Source organism: Canis lupus, chromosome 21 (assembly GCF_048164855.1).
Source record: "Canis lupus baileyi chromosome 21, mCanLup2.hap1, whole genome shotgun sequence".
Classification (NCBI taxonomy): Eukaryota; Metazoa; Chordata; class Mammalia; order Carnivora; family Canidae; genus Canis; species Canis lupus.
This window is the reverse complement of record NC_132858.1, coordinates 30740192-30757257: the sequence shown is the minus strand read 5'-3', so window position 1 is coordinate 30757257 and position 17066 is coordinate 30740192. Positions and strand designations below refer to the sequence as shown.

Below are 17066 nucleotides of genomic sequence, written 5' to 3'. Positions count from 1 at the left end.
TGGGCGGGCGCGGGCTCGCGGGGCGGGGCCTGAGCGGCGGGGGCGGGGCTTTGCGTGGGGCGGGGCCTGAGCGGCGGGGGCGGGGCCTGGGACCCGGGCTGTGCATGAGGAGGGTGCCGGCTGGCGGGGCGGGGCCTGGGGTCGCGGGGGCGGAGTCAAGGGGCGGGGCCTCGCAGGGGGCGGGGCCTCCGTGGCCGGAGTTGGGGTCTCGCTGCTCCCACTTGGCGGCCGGGCGGAGCGGTGGTCCCAGCGCCGCCCTCCCCGCGTCCCGCCCGGGCAGGTGTCCTCGGACGCCCGGCCCAGGCAGTGACATGAAGGTCACCGGGCTGGGGGCTGGGCTGGGAGACGTGGAGCAAGGTGCAGGCCGGACGCTGCACGGCGGTCCGCTGCGGAGCCCCGACTCGGTGGTGCCGGGCTGGACAGACGCAAGGGTGGTTTTGTGAGATTCGTTGGAGCAACGTTTGTCATCTTTGGGCGCTGTTCCATTTATCTAACGGCAGAAACTCTGAATAATCCTGTGTCTTCAAATGCATTCGTGCAATAAACACTTGTCTGAGCCCTTTGTGCGCGGCTGTGCTTCGGTGCTCGAGGTTCAGCACTGGGCCGGGCCGGGGCGGGGGGTGGGGGGGGTGCGCGCCCCCAGGGGAGTCAGCGGCCTGTGAGGAGACGGCGCCAGAGCGCCCCCAGCCCGGGAGCGCCCGTGTCCGCTGCGGCAGGAGGGAGCACCGGGTGCTCAAGGAAAACTGGCTTTTCCTGAGAACTGACTTCTCGAAGCGCTAGAATGTGGCCAATTTTAATAGAAATTGTTTATACTATTCACTTTCCTGTACCCTAGACCTAGTATACTGACCGTGATCAACTTCTAGACTTGATGTCAGCGCCCTTTGGCCTCCTGTGGCCAGCAGCACTGCAGGTGCCTCAAGGAGGAAGGGCGGCAGGTGGGTGCTGCGGAGGGCGGCCGGAGTCACAGGGGCCCGGCAGGCATTACAGGGGCCCGGCAGCAATTTTTTTTTTTAATTTATCTATTCATTTATCAGAGAGAGAGAGAGAGAGGCAGGGACACAGGCAGAGGGAGAAGCAGGCTCCATGCAGGGAGCCCGGCGGGGGACTCGATCCTGGGACTCCAGGATCGCGCCCTGGGCCAAAGGCAGGCACCAAACCACTGAGCCACCCAGGGATTCCCCCAGCAGCAATTGTTTTGCTGAAATGTGGTGCTGCTCGCGTGGTGCTGCTGCCACGTGTTCCCTGGCTCGCTGTCCCCGTTTCCTGCGTCGTTTCGGGTATAGGGGCCATATTGGTCAGAGGTTGCTGGGCCCGTGCCCAGAGTGAATAAACAAGCACAGCACCGGTTGGAAATGTTCTTAGACGAATAAACAGCACGGACCCTGGTACATAAACGTTCGGACCAACGTCGTGGGTGCAGGCGGGAGGGCAGGCCGTGGGCTACCCCAGTGGTCAGAGCTGACATTCTGGGGGATGACGTCTGCAAACGGGACTGCGTGCCAGGGCCAATCACCGGCTGCATTAAACTGCTCTCCCGCTGGTCTTTAAAGGAGATGCTGGACCCAGCTGACCCGGGGTTTCAGGGGCACACCCTTTGTGCGTCTAGGCTTGGTCGTCTTCATCGGGACACTAGTACCACCATGTCCCTGGCTCCGAGCGATCAGGGCTCTGCGACATAATGCAGGTAAATCCTCGCACACCTGGGCTCTAAATATTGTTGATGCAAGTGTGTGCTGCACGCACGAGGCACTCTGAGGTAGAATCTGGGTTAGGGTTAGGATCCATCACCGGACACCAGCAGCGCCCTCCTGGGCTGACTCTGGGACTGGCTCCCCTCCCTCCCGCAAGAGTTACACTTTTGGAAAGCTGCTAAAATGATGTACTTTCATTTTGTTCTTTTCTATGCCATAAGCTCTTAGATCTGTTTCCTGAGATTCTTGTTAAGGATAAAGAAAACTATTTACAATAAGTGGCCCTGAGGCTGTCAGGTCACACTTGTGATGACCCATAGGGACACGAGAACCTGTGAGGAACGTGGAGGGATGTGCTTCGAGACGCCCCGTGAGGCGCAGCATGAGGGTTAGCACCCTACGTGTGGCTGCAGCCCCTCCTGCATGGGACACGGCCCCTGGGCCACGAGGATTCACGGGAACTAGGTCTTTATCTTCAATCTCACCTGATTCTCCCAGTTATGTCTTTGTCTTTTTATTTATTTACTCACTTATTTTAAAGATTTTATTTATTCATTCGTGAGAGACAGAGGCAGAAGGAACCTGGGATCACACCCTGAGCCGAAGGCAGACGCTCTACCGCTGAGCCCTCCAGGCGCCCCCACCCCGTGCTCTTTCTGACCTTCATGTAGGAAGCCAATTAAACATACACTCGACCTTTGCACTCTATCCCACGCATGAGTCTCTTACACTCTTTACTAGATGTTCGATCCTTTTGACTCTCTGTCTCGGTCCAGGTAATTTCTTTTGACCAGCCTTCCAGTTCACCAATTCTCTCTTTATCTGTGTGGGATCTCTTGTCAACCCCATCCTTAGGTTTAGTTATTTTATTTTTTTTCTTTTGGAATTTCCATTTATTTATTTTTGTTTCCAAGTCTCTCCCTAACCAAATTAGGTACTCTTGTCTTTGACAATGTACTTAACTGAGTACCTTAAGTACAATTATTCTGAAGTCCCTGTCTGATAATGGCATTATCTGCATCTCTGTGGGGTCAACTGTTCTTCATCTCGTCTTACTTCCTGGTATGCCAGATTACTTTTTTTTTTTTTTTTTGCCAGATTACTTTTGATCGAGTGTTGCGTATTTGTGATTAAAGAAATTGTAGGGGATCCCTGGGTGGCTCAGCAGTTTAGCGCCTGCCTTTGGCCCAGGGCGCGATCCTGGAGTCCTGGGATCGAGTCCCATGTCGGGCTCCTGGCATGGAGCCTGCTTCTCCCTCCTCCTGTCTCTCTCTCTCTCTCTCTCTAGGTCTATCATAAATTTTAAAAATCTTAAAAAAAAAAAAAAGAAATTGTAGAGAATTGGGCGACTGGACGGTACTGGGTGATACTGTCCCCTGTTGGAGCGACTGCTAGGCCAGGAGCACCAGCAGTCACCAGGTAACCTCAATCCCGACGGTGGGTTTGGATCCCTTGCCACTGAGCTTCCGTTCATACTGGGGCTGGTCTCCTTTCTGCTTACCTTGATCTGTGGTGTAGATCTTCCAGGATCCAACCAATAGCCTGGAGAATTTACTGCGGCCCATCTTCCTAAGCACAGTTCCTGAAGCTCGTTCTTGTCTCCCATCCCTGGGCTGCGGGAGAAAGTGCTGGGCAGCCTCCCGGCTGTTGCCCTCTGAGTCAGCAGAGCGAGCTCATGGGCTGAGCCTTCCTCGCTGCCTGGCTTGGTCACGACACACAGGTGTGTGTATTTTGTCCTAACCCAGGGCTGGCTCTAATTCCCAGCCGGGGGTTGACCTGAGCCTCTGTTCACCATCTCAGGATACGGGGCCACCTTCCTCTTTTCAAGATCACAAAATGCAACCTGTGCTTGGGATTATGCTCCAAGGCCTTGGGGGGCCCAGAAATAGACATTTCTGAGAAACAGATATGATTCACATAATCTGTGCCTTTGGGAGTGAGTTATTGACTTGGGGGTAGCAAGCTGGAGTCGCCACCGGGTACCCAGGCTGATGTGGGCCACTCCCCAGCCTCTTGGGGAGGAGCCCAGAAAGGGGAACAGGTTTTCTGTCCAGGACACAGGCATTTTCTGGGGGCACTCATGCCACCAGGGAACTTCACACTGATTATGGCCGCAGCCGACCTCAGTGCTGCTCTGAGCCGCCCCTGCCTGAGTGTCAGGGCCGAGGTGTAGACCACCCCCACCCCCCGCAGGGGCAGCATCTCTGTGATGAAGTTCAGAGGACCTCAGGAAGCCATGGGGGGATCATGGCCGTCCCCCACTTAGGATGAGGAGGAAGAGGGGATGGAGGCAGAGCGAAGTGTGGCACCCTGGTTAGGCCTGGTTGGGGTGGATGCTGGGGCTCCTTCCACAGGCTCCCCCTCAGGGCCCTCATAGGCTTCTGAGGCACAGGCCCTTCTTCTTGGAGCCCCCCACTTCCCCTTAAATGCCCCCATTTCCCTGGACCCCCTTCATCCCCTGGAAGCCAACCTACCCCCCCAGAGCCCTCCTTGCTCCCCAGGAGCTCCTCCTCCCTCTAGGAGCCCGACATCTCCTGGGAGCTCCTGCCCAAAGCCCCATCATCCTTGTGGAGCCCGTGTCCTCCTGGAGCCCCACCCACCACCCAGGAGCGCCCACATCCCCCAGGAGCCCCCATCCCCTGGAGCCCCTCTGTCAGCTGGGAGGCCCTCCATCAAAGTCCCCCGCCAAGTGTCTTGTTCCCTGGGAGCCCCAGGGCCCAGCAAGGGGAGACGTGGACCTGCAGGTTGTGCAGACTGTCTCTCGGGCCCCGATACACAGGGTCTCTGAGAGCCGGGGATCCCTCGGACGTGAAGGGCATGGAGGTGTGGCCCAGGACGTCCAGGGGGATTTGGAGGCGCAGTGAGTGATGGTGGGGACGGGCTGGCTCTCAGGGAAGAGGAAGGGAGACCCCAGGCGTCAGCCCCAGGGCCTGAGGACGTCGTTGGGCTGGTCACCGGTGGAGAGGACCGAGCAGAACCCCCTCGAGGTGGGTAGATGTACTGGCAGTAATTGGGGGATGCCCCGAGACACCCGGGGATTTGGCTACCAGCGTAGTGGGGAGGATCACACCTGGTGCACATTTACTACCGTGGGGAGGGGGTCCAGCCGCCCCCCTGGGCTCACCAGGGCCTCACTGTCAACCAGGGAAGGCAAAGGCCATCACGGGTCAGGCCAGTGGCTGGGGGCCCAGGGAGGCCAGCAGAGGGGTGGACTCGCACGAAGCCAGTGGGGCTCGACACCCCTCACTGCGCCGGCCCCTCCAGGGCACAGGACTCCCCCGGCAGGGGGTGCGTCGTCACAGGCTGCACAACCGTGCGACAAGAGCATCCTCACTGAGGCAGCGTCTTCCCTCCAGCATCTCCTCTCTTCTGCCCACCCCCCCCCCCCCGGTTCCCACGGCGCTGTGGGACCAGCTCCCCTGGGCAGGGGAAGGCCGCCGGGCCGTGGGCGCCACCTGTGCCGGCGTAATCAGGGCATTCACCGCTTACCGATGACACCATGACTACCTGCCGCGCCTGCAACAGTCGGGGCGTGGGGGGCGCAGCGGCGGAGAGTCGGCCTGTGGCTCAGGGCGCGACCCCGGGTCCCGGGATCGAGTCCCACATCGGGCTTCCTGCGCCGAGCTGCTTCTCCCTCTGCCTGTGTCTCTCCTCTCTCTGGGTCTCTCAGGAATAAATAAAATCTTTAAAAAAAAAAAAAAAAGGAAGTCCTAAACACCAAAAAAGATGATTTGGGGGGCAGTCACCCACCTGTGGGGACAGAAGGGTCTTATGGGGACCAGCTCCTCCTCTGGGGATGGCACGCACGGCTGTGTGACAGATGAGCCCCCAGGGCCCACTCGGAGGCTACATGTCTGGGGAGCTTGGACCTAGTCACATGAGGTCCTGGGCCCCACTGCGTGAGGTGACCCTGCACACGCGACTCCGCTATGGGGCCGTGGCTTCCGGTTACTGCGGTTAGAGGCGGGGAGAGGCCAGCCCTGGACTCACATGGATTCCTGAGACCCGGGCTGCGGTTAATGCCTCCCATCACCTTACCTGCCTCCCCCTTTCTTCTTCACCCAGGAGGCCAAAGGTAGAGCTAGAGAGCCTGGGGCAGATCCAGAGCCTCGCATCAAACCTTCCGTCAATATGACACATCTACACAGCAGGATCTGTGCATCTGGTAGTAAGACTGAAGCGATCCGCCCCGACCGCGCTGGAGTCATAACCAGAAAACCCGAGGGCCGAGGCCCAGCAGGTTGCAGCCCCCCTCCACGGGGTCCGCGTGTCTGAGCACAGAACCCGAGGCCCGCAGGGCCCCTGAACCTCTCCAGCAGGTGTGAGCCTCTGCGGGGACACCGTCCTGTTCCAGCTGCAGGGCCCCCCTTCTTCCCTCCGTGGGCCCCCGTCCTGCTCCGTCTGCAGGGACCCCGTCCTGTTCCCTCTGCGGGGAGCATCCCCCCTCCCCCGTCCTTCCGCACGGGTCTACACTCGGGCCTGGATGGGAGTTGTCTGATGTCTTGGTCTTGTTTCTGCCATCAGAGGACAACCCACTGAGGTTTGCGCCCCCAGTGCCCCTGCTTCCCTCCGCGGGCTCTTCCACTGAGGGGGAGTCCTCCTTTCCGCCTGTCCATCTGTCTGTACTTCCAGGAGGACAGCACTGAGTGGACGACTCTGTGCAGGCCCCACGAGCGGCCTCGCCTGCGTGTTCCCACTGCTGCGCTTCTGTCCCGGACGTGTGCGCCCCCGAGGCCCCGACCCCGACCTCGGCCCCGACCCCCGACCCCACCCGGGTCTGTCCCCGCGGCCGCCCCTCGTGCACCCGCACCTGCCTTCCCTTCGGCTTCCTCTGTCCGTGAGCCTGGGCATGAGCAAGAGCGCCCAGCCCCCACCTGCCTCTGTGCCACCCCCTCCCGGGGCACCGCACCCTCGGGGGCGCACACGTGCCAGGCTCCCGTTCCTTCCCGTGGAGTAATACTCGTGGTGTAGACGCCGGGGTGCTTCCTCCGCTCGGCAGCCACCCCGGGGGTGCCGCAGGAAGAGGGCCGCATGGACCGGCTCATGTTCTCGTCTTCCGTGGGCAGCCAGCCAGCAGGGGCCTTGCGGTCGCCCAGGAGCTCAGCCGTTCCTCCAAGGCCGGGCGGCCACCTTATCTCCGCAGAGAACCATATGTGGTTCCAGAAGAATCCGCCAAACTGACTCCAGCGCCCCCAGCAGCAGGGAGTGAGCGGCCTGGTGGCTCAGGCCTGGTGGCTCAGCGGACAGACAGCCTGCAGACAGACAGCGTGCAGGGGCATCGCAGTCCTTCCCCGGCCACCTGGGGGCCTGAGCTCTCTCCACGCGCTTCCCGGCGTCCACGCAGCTTCCCGGAGGAGGTGCGCATCCAGTGTCTCCCTTGGCTGGCCTGATGTGGGAAACCATGAGACGTGCCTCCTTAAATAAATGCATTTATTTAAGAATGGCGAGAAAATTCAAATTTAAAAAATCATGCTAACCTGAGACAAAGGCAGTGGAGGTAAGGGATGCAGCCAGTAGTAACGACTCCATCATCAACCAGAGGTTTACTCAAACCTCCTGTGCCCTCGTCAGAAGGGAATCGCAGGAGGAGGAGACGGACAGCGCGGGCGGCCGCGCGGGTTGCACAGATGCACCAAGTGCACAGCATGTCATGTGGGCACGTTGGGGACGGGGGTGATTTCATGCTGGCCTGACGGTGGCACACAAGCTGTGACGCAGCTGCGTGGAGACCCCACAGACACGGGGTGGTGCTCCCAAGTGCCCCAAGCACGGGAGGACACCTGACAAACTGGCCACAAACTCGCAGGCTTTGACCGTCACGCTCCCCAGGAAGCTGGGAGGACCGTCGCCCCGCCGGCAGCAGCGTGAAGGATTCCGTGGGCCCCGCTGGAGGAGGGACGGGATGGGTGGCCCGCTCAGCACCCAGCAGCCTTCCTCACCCGCCCATCCCCAGCGGCAGAGCCAGTGCCCTGCATGACCCTCCCGGTGCGGGGTCACATCACCCTCCCGTGAAATGGTTGGACGGGGACTTCGTCATCATCGCGCCCTGGGGATGTGGGTGCCAAGGGCAACTGAAGCAGCAGGCGGGCGGCTGCCTTCCTGGGCACGGGTGGGGGGTCCTGGCGGCCCAGCGGCTGTGCAGGAGGACGGCGAGACTCTCCTGGGTGGGGGTGCCCGCGCACGCACAACATGGTGTAGGACCCTGTCCTCACCCTGTGGGGCACGACCTGGGGTAAGAGGGGTCAGGACACGAAGCCGCCCCCAGCCCTGGAAGCGCACGGTAGAGGCTGTGGGCACCGGGGCCGGGACCCCCTGAAGGCGCCTCCGGCACCAGCATCGCACCCCCCACCCCAGCTGCAGGACTCGCCAGCTCCGTCTTCTGCTCTCAGGCTGGCGGCCTCCTTGTGGACAGGAGCCGGGGGGCAGAAGCTGGGGTGCAACCCGTGTGCCCAACATCAGCAAGTCTCAGGACCCAGCCCAGAACATTGCCCTGAGCTCACCCGATCCTGGAAACAGCAGGAACCACAATGACACCATGTGTCCCACCACCTAACGGGCCATAGCCTGGGTGGGAAGGGGAGCTTTAGTGACCTGGCCGAGCTAGGGCCTCGTCCCGGGTGATGACTTGAGTCCGGGTGCTGGTGTGAGAGGAGTGCTGGACACCTGCAGCGGCGATGCCTGCTCGGGCTCGACCCTCCGGGAGCCACAGTACATCACTCAAGGATGCACGTGCTAGGAGCAACCCGTAGGCAACATCTACACACAACAGAAGGAAACGACCCGCAATCCAAGGCTCAGGCAGCACGGTCCTAAGGCCTGGTGTTTCCATACGTCCGTGGAATGCAGACGGACATACGTGGAACGCAGACGTGCAGACATGCTTTGTGATCGAGGCTTTCGTTTAGATCCACAGTGATTTTCAGACAATGAACCCCAGGACCGACTCTGACCTCAGAAAACGATGGGAGCCCCTGGGAGACCTGGCCAGTCCCACCAGCTGGGACCGTGGAGGTAGCTTCCAGCCTGATCCGCGTCTGTTACCCCACGTGGACCTTCAGTCACACACGTCCGCATTCCCGAGGACACAGAGCCACTCGGTATGTTGTGAACTGGGTAGAAACGGTCCCCGGTGCTCGTCCTTCCCCACGTTGCTTTTTATCAGCACATTGATTAACCTCCAGCAAGACAGAGATAATCAAAGAAAGACCTAATTTCCCAACATTAGGAAGGAGAGGATATGAATACAACCCAGGTAAATATGGAAAGGGTAAGAAGGGAAACACAGACAGCGCTACGCACCGAAGTTCGACAACCCAGACGAGGTGGAACAACTCTCAAAACCACACACGTGCCAACTCCCTGTAGATGAACTAAAGAACTGGAGGAGTTCCTGCAGTGTGTGCGTGCACGTGTCTCCACATTAGCGAGGAATTAACCCAGTTCTCATGCACTGACCGGCGTCCCAGCAGGTGAACCCCGTTCCAGTCTAGAGAGCACTGCGGGTGAGGGACGCACTCCCACAAGACAGCCCCCAGTTCAGACACCAACCAGCTTGTCTCCTGTGCTTCCGACTGACCGGCTATGGAGTCGGGTCCTCAGGGTCATCTCTGGTTTCGTTCATTTGCTGGGGCAGCTCACAGACCTCAGGAGACCAGCTGACCAAGTGGATCGCAGTTTTATTGACTGAATGAGAGGCCAGGTGGAGAGATACGTGGGGTAAGGTCTGCAGGGGTCCCTGGTCCCTTCTGCCTCCTGGAGTTCGGGGCCCAGGGGCCTGGGCAGGCAGTTCACTGACCTGGAAGCCCTCTGACCCCTCCCCCTCCTTGAGTTTTGATGGAGGCTCCAACCCTCCAATCACAGTTGGTTGGCCCTGGCCTCCAGCCCCCATCCTTAGGGCCTTCCCAAAGTCCCCTCATGAACATACACCCAGCTGTGGTGGGTAGGGGCTGGGTACGTAAGACGGGATGCCCACCTTACCTCCACAGCTCTGGGGGATCTCCGGAACTGAGGACAAGAGACCAGCCACAGTCACAAGAGATGTGCCCTTTGCTCTTAGAAATTCCAAGCGTTTAGGGATGAAGATCAAAAACGTATTTATTATAAATCACAATATCACAGCCCTATAACAATTTTTAAGAATTGAATTTGTGGACAGCCCAGGTGGCTCAGCTGTTTAGTGCCACCTTCAGCCCAGGGCCTGATCCTGGAGACCCAGGATCGAGTCCCACATCTGGCTCCCTGCATGGAGCCTGCTCCCTCTGCCTGTATCTCTGCCTCTCTCTCTCTCTCTCTCTCTCTCTCTCTCTCTCTCTCTCTGTGTCTCATGAATAAATAAATAAAATCTTAAAAAAAAAAAAAAGAATTGAATTTGTAGTTACCCCCAGTGAAAAATCTCCAGGCCTCCAGATGATTTCAATGACAAATTTTGACAGACATTTAAAGAAGAAAGAATGCCAATCATATGCAGTCTTCTCCAGAACAGGAGAGAATATGTCCCAAATTATGTTAAGGACAGCATTTCCCTGGTACCCTGACTTAAGAGTATAAAAGAAAGAAAGAAAAAAGAATAGAGGAAGGGAAGGAAGGAAGGAAGGAAGGAAGGAAGGAAGGAAGGAAGGAAGGAAGGAAATAAAGGGCAAACACGGTCAAATATCCCTATGAGCTGCATTAAAATCTTCAATAAAAATATAGTGGATTCAGGGATCCCTGGGTGGCGCAGCGGTTTGGCGCCTGCCTTTGGCCCAGGGCGCGATCCTGGAGACCCGGGATCGAATCCCACATCGGGCTCCCAGTGCATAGAGCCTGCTTCTCCCTCTGCCTGTGTCTCTGCCTCTCTCTCTCTCTCTCTCTCTGTGACTATCATAAATAAAATAAAAAATATATATATATAGTGGATTCAAATGCTGTAATATATAAAAACAATAATGCAGCACAACCAAGTGGCATTTATCCTGAAAATACAAGATCGGTTCATCAGCTGAGAATGTATCATTATAATCTGTCAGATTAATGATCTAAAGAAAAAAGCTCACACATCCTATCAGTTGATACAGAAAGCATTTAACAAAACCCAACACCTATTCATGATTTAAAAAAAACTTCCAACAAAATAGGAAGAGAGGGGAACTTCCTCAACCAGTACGCGGCATCTACAGAAACATAGAGCAACTTACGTGACACGTAATGGTGAAGCACTAGATGCTCTCGCTGAAACCAGGAATAAGACAAAGAAATCTACTCTTATGAGTCTCATTCAACATCATACTGAGAGTCAAGGCACTCCAATGAAAAATTAATAAATGTACCCAACGTGAGAAAGAAAGAAATGAAACTGTGTATTCACAGATGACACGATTAGAAAATCCCAAAGAATCTATGAGAAAAATTTGGAGAACCAATACATAACTTTGGTGAGGTCTTGGGATGCACGATCGCAACAGAAAAACCACATTTAGACAGCAGAAATTTAAAATTAAAATTTTAATCTTTATTTTTAAAAGACAGCTATCTACAATAGCTCCAAAATAGATCAAATACTCAGGTAGACATCTACAGAAAACCTGCACTGGATCTATATGTTGAAAACTGCAAAATTTTGAAGACACGTTAAATGACTTAAATAAATGGGGAGACATACCATGTTCAGGGATTGAGAGATTTGACATAGTAAAGACATCAGTTCTCTTTAAATGATCTGTAGATTAATCACAGTCCCACTCGAAACCCAGCAAGACTTCCTGTAGATACAGGTAAGCTATTTCAAACTTAGGCACAAAGATGGAAAATCTGGAACAGCTTAAAGAATTTTGAAGAAAAGTGAAGGTGTGAGCATCACATTACCTTATTTTATTTTTTTATTTTTTAAAGATTTTATTTATTTATTCATGATAGACGTAGAGAGAGAGAGAGAGAGAGAGAGAGACAGGCAGAGGGAGAAGCAGGCTCCATGCAGGGAGCCCGACACGGAGCTCGATCCCAGGACTCCAGGACCATGCCCTGGGCCAAGGGCAGGCGCTGAACCGCTGAGCCACCCGGGGATCCCACATTACCTTATTTTAAAACTGACTCTGAAGTGGTAGCGATGGAGCCAGTGTGGCATAGGTGAAGGAGAGACACATAGACCCATGGGACAGACCCCAGAGCCCAGAATAAACCAAGAGCAATAAGGGTAACGCCATTTTTTTTTTTTTTTTTTTTTTTTTTTACAAAGGGAGAAAGACCATTCACTAGAGAAAGGATAGTGTTTTCAACAAATAGTATTGGAGCAAATGGGTATTTTCGTGCAAAACAAAAACAAAAAAAACAAAGAATCTTGGTCTGAATTGCATAATTTCTGCAAAGATTAACTCAAAATGAATCATAGGTCTAAATATAAAACTTTTAAGGTAGCCCTGGTGGCGCAGCGGTTTAGCGCCGCCTGCAGCCCGGGGTGTGATCCTGGAGACCCAGGATCGAGTCCCACATCGGGCTTCCTGCATGGAGCCTGCTTCTCCCTCTGCCTGTGTCTCTGCCTCTCTCTCGCTCTCTCTGAATGAATAAATAAATAAATCTTTAAAAATAAATAAATAAATAAATAAACAAACAAATAAATAAATAAATACAAAACTTTTAAATAGGGACACCTGCATGGCTCCATGGTCGGGCATCTGCCTTTGGCCAGGGGCCCCGGGATCAAGTCCCACATCAGGATCCCTGCATGGAGCCTGCTTCTCCCTCTGCCTGTGTCTCTGCCTCTCTCTGTGTGTCTCTCATGAATAAATAAATAAAATCTTGAAAAAAAAGGAAATGGATGTATTCCCAGAAATATATAAACCACCAAAACTGAAACAGGAAGAAGTAAAAAAAAAAAAAACCTGAATAGACCCATAACCAGCAAGGAAATTGAAGCAGTCATCAAAAATCTCCCAAAAAACAAGAGCCCAGGGTGGGACGGCTTCCCAGGGCAATTCTAACAGACATTTAAAGAAGAATTTAAAAAATTAAAAAAAAATAAAGAAGAATTAATACCTATTCTTCTGAAGCTCTTTCAATAAATACAAATGGAAGAAAAACTTCCAAACTTTCTATGAGGCCAGCAATAATATGATCCTCAAACCAAAGACTCCACCAAAAAGGAGAATTACAGACCAATATCCCTGATGAGCACGGATGCAAAAATACTCACCAAGATACTAGCCAATAGGATCCAACAATACGGTAAAAGGGTTACTCACCACGGCCAAATTGGATTTATTCCTGGGCTGCGAGGGCGGTTCAACATTTCAAATCGATTAGCATGAAACACCACATAAATAAAAGAAAGGACGAGAGCAAAATGATCCTCTCAATTGACGCAGAAATTACATTTGACAAATACAGCATCCTTTCTTGATTAAATCTCTCCACAATGGAGGGATAGAAGGAACATTCCTCAGCATCTACGAAAAGCCCACAGCAAATATCCTTCTCAATGGGGAAACACTGGGAGCCTTTCCCCTAAGATCAGGACCACGACAGGGATGTCCACTCTCACCACTGCTAGTCAACATAGTCCTAGAAGTCCTAGCCTCAGCAATCGGGCAACACAAAGAAATAAAAGGCATTCAATTGTCAAAAAAGAAGTCAAACCCTCCCTCTTAGCAGATGACATGATACTGTACATAGGAAACCCAAAGGACTCCACCCCAAGATTGCTAGACCTCACACAGCCATTCGGCAGTGCAGCAGGAGGCACCATCAATGCCCAGAAGTCGGTGGCATCTCTACACACTAACAACGAGACTGAAAAAGAGGAACTAAGGTGTCAATCCCATTTACGGTTGCACCAAAAGCCATGAGATGCCTAGGAGTAAACCTAACCAGAGAGGCAAAGGATTAGTACTCTGAACACTATACAACATTCATGAAAGAAATGGAGGAAGACACAGAGAAATGGGAAAATGTTCTGTGATCATGGACTGGAAGAACAAATATTGTGAAAATGTCTACGCTCCCCAGGGCACCCCTGAGTGCAATCCCTGCCAAGATGCCATCAACATTTTCCACCGCGCTGGAACAAACAGTCCTAAGATTGGCGTGGAGCCAGAAGAGACCCTGCAACAACGGCAGGAGAAACAGGGGCAAAAATGAACTATTGGGGCTTCATCGTGACAAAAAAGCTTCTGCAGCAAAGGAAACACTCAACAGAACCAAAAGGCAACCAAGAAAATGGGAGAAGATGTTTGCAAGCATCTTATCATGCAGAGGGCTGGTATCCAAGGTCTGTAAGGAACTTCTCAAACTCAACACCCAGAGAAGAAATAATCGAGTCAAGAAATGGGCAGAAGGCACGCGCAGACATTTCCCCGAAGAGGACATACAAATGGCCAACAGACCCAGGAAAAGATGCTCCTCCTCCCTCGGCCTCAGGGGAACACGGGTCAGATCGACACCAGGTCAGCACGTCACACCTCCAGGATGGGCTGACATGAACGGGACAGGAGGCAGCAGGTGTAGGAGAGGATGAGGAGGAAGGGGAGCCCTACACTGCGGGCGGGAACACGGGCTGGCGGGCGCCCCAGAGAGCGCTGCGGAGGGTCCTCAAGGAGTGACAAACAGCTGCCCCCCCGAGCGGCAGTGGCACTGCTGGGCATTTACCCCAAAGACACGGATGCCTCCTAAGGGGCACCTGCCCCCCAGTGTCCACGGCAGCTGGGTCCACTGTAGCCACGCTGTGGGAGGAGCCTCGGTGTCCTCGGGCAGATGATGGATAAAGAGGATGGAGATGGATGATAGATGATGGACGGACGGACGGACAGATCGATTGGAATGTCACTCGGCTATCAAAGAGAAGGAAACCTTGCCATTTGCAATGACGCGGACAGAACTAGAGGGATCGTGTTAAGTGAAATAAGTCAGTCGGGAAAGAAAATGACCGTGTGGTGTCACTCATACGTGGAATTAAAGAAGCAAAACAGAAGAACATCTGAGAACGGAAGGAAAAATAAATAACATGGAAACAGAGAGGGAGGAAAAAGAGACTCAATCATAGGAAACAAACTGAGGGTCGCCGGAGGGGAGAGGAGCCGGGGGATGGGGTAACGGGGGACGGGCACGTGATGTCACGAGCACTGGTGTTCTCTCCAACTGAATCCCTCAATTCCACCTCTGAAGCTAATATTACACTCTACGTCAATTAATTGGATTTAAATTAAATTTTTAAAAAAGATCACTGACCACATCAGAGCGCATTCCCTCCGGGCTCTGGATCCTGCTCCTTCAGCTGATGCCGGAACCACCCCCCGTGGGTCTGGTTTGTTTAAGTAGGCCCCACGCCTCGTCCACAGCCCAGCCTAGGGCTAGAACTCATGACCCCCAGATCAGGACCGGGGGCGAGGTCAGGAGTCGGGTGCTTCACCCACAGAGCCAGCCGGGGCCAAGAACCGCGCTGGTTCATCCTGCATCTCTGACATCGGTTGAAATAGGAAAGTGTTGCGTCCCGCTCTGTCCTGCTTCTCCAATACTGACTTGCTGTCCGGGGTCATTCATGGGGGCGGACGGATGTTAGAGGGTTAGTTTTTTTTTTTTTTTTATTTCTAAGATCTGCCACCATGACTTTGATAGGAGTGACATTGAGACTGAGGGTGGCTTCAGGAACTGCGGACATTTTCACAAGCTGAGGCCCCCGCCCCACAAGCCCAGGACGGCCTCCCAGAGCCTGGAGGGTCTCAGCGCATGAGTCTCGCGCTCCCTCGATTCAGTCTAACTACTTTGTCCTCTGTGATGCTCCCGAGAAGGGAGTCATGTCCTTAATTTCCTTCCTGAGGCTCATTGTCGGGACACAGCGAGGCTACTGAGCTCTGTAGGGTCGTTCTGTGTCCCTGAACGCTCCTGAACTCACACCTTAGTTCTAACAGGTTTTGGTGGAGGCTCTCGGGTTTCCAGTTTCTAGTGCCGCGTCTTCAGCAAATAGGGACAATGTGATGTCCCCCTTCCAGGTGTGGAACCTCTGCTGTTTCCTGTCTGTTGACTACATACATTAGGACTTCCAGCACTGAGAGGGGACCTCCTTGGCTTGTTCCTGCTCAGGGGAGACGATTTCAGGTTTTCACCCTTGAGGATAACGTCAGCTGCGGGGCTTCCTAGCGGCCTTTATTCTGTTGATAGACATTTCCTCAAAACCCATTCTGTGCTTTTTATGTTGTATTCTGTCAAATGCTTTTCCTGCAACTCTCGAGGGGATCATGTGGTTTCTGTCCTTTCTCTGGTTAATGGGATGGATCGTGCTGACTGATGGCCAGAGGGGCCGCGGGAGGCAGGTGGGCAACATGGATGAACAACAGGAAAAGCTACAAACGTCTGGTTCTAAATAAAGAAATCCCAGAAATTTAGAAAGTACAGCCTGGCAATAGAGTCAGTACTGTTGGGACAACTTTGTATGGGGACAGACGGTGATGCTGCTTCTCGTGGGGAGAGCTGAGTGAGGCACAGAACTGTCAAGTCACTAGTTGTAGCCCTGAAACTACTGTCACGTTGTGTGTCGACTGTACTTCAATACATACCAAGGAAAAGGGGTTTCTGGTAGGACTCCCAGTGGGTCCGTGAAAGGCATTTACACGGTCGTTACACATACGAAGGCACCTCTGCAGAGGGGATCAAGATGCTCACATGTCTTCATGTTAATTTTTAGAAGATTTACTTGAGAGAGAGTGCAGTGGGGGGGGCGGGGGGAGAGGGGGAACCTGGAGCGGACTCCTCACCCACCGGAGCCCGAGCCCCACGCGAGGCTCCACGCCACAACCTCGAGATCCTGACCTGAGCCAAACTAAAGAGTCGACGTGGAACCGACGGAACCACCCAGGAGCCCCTCAAATGTTCCTAACTGCAACCCCATGCTGTGAACCCTGGGGGGCGGGGGAGCATCGTGACCCCCAGTCTGCCTTGAAGGGTGGGAGGCCTGCAGGGCCCGAGAATGGGAACTGAGGATGTGGGAGGGTGCCTGCATCCCCTTCCCACCCGGCGTGGGGACAGGACCCTTCCCCGGGACCCTCGGCCTTCAGGGTGAAGGGCTAAGTGCTGATTGGACCCCGCCTGCCCACAGTCATGATGCGGAACTCCACTGTGGGCAGAACTGTGCTGCCCCCGGGTTCCACCGCTGCCTGGTGCCCACTCTGTGTCCGCAGACCTTCGGAGGCACTCGTGCTCCGGATCTGGCTTGCAGCGACCCGACTCTCCTGCTCTCCCCAGTAGCCCAGTACTCCTCTCCCCTCAGTACCCCAACTCTCCCGCTCTCCCCAGTACCCCGGTACTCCCACTCTCCCCAGTACCCCAACCCTCCCACTCTCCTCAGTACCCCCACTCTCCCACTCTCCCCAATACCCCCACCCTCCCACTCTCCCCAGTACCCCCACCCTC

The 17066-nt window shown here is 54.5% G+C and overlaps 2 long non-coding RNA genes across 3 annotated transcripts; one reads left to right on the top strand and one right to left on the bottom strand.

Moving 5' to 3' along the window:
• The first annotated feature begins 660 nt into the window (after window positions 1-660).
• Window positions 661-7135, top strand: LOC140612963 (uncharacterized). Its single transcript, XR_012014085.1, has 2 exons — window positions 661-938; window positions 5760-7135. It is a non-coding gene; the product is annotated as an uncharacterized lncRNA (long non-coding RNA).
• On the bottom strand, window positions 1177-16932 carry LOC140612962 (uncharacterized). Of its 2 annotated transcripts, XR_012014084.1 has the most exons (5): window positions 16416-16932; window positions 16214-16294; window positions 5184-5377; window positions 3196-3307; window positions 1177-1671 (listed from the first exon to the last, which is right to left on the bottom strand). It is a non-coding gene; the product is annotated as an uncharacterized lncRNA (long non-coding RNA). The 2 variants fall into 2 exon arrangements; XR_012014083.1 differs by having other exon boundaries at window positions 16214-16932.
• Window positions 16933-17066: the final 134 nt, after the last annotated feature.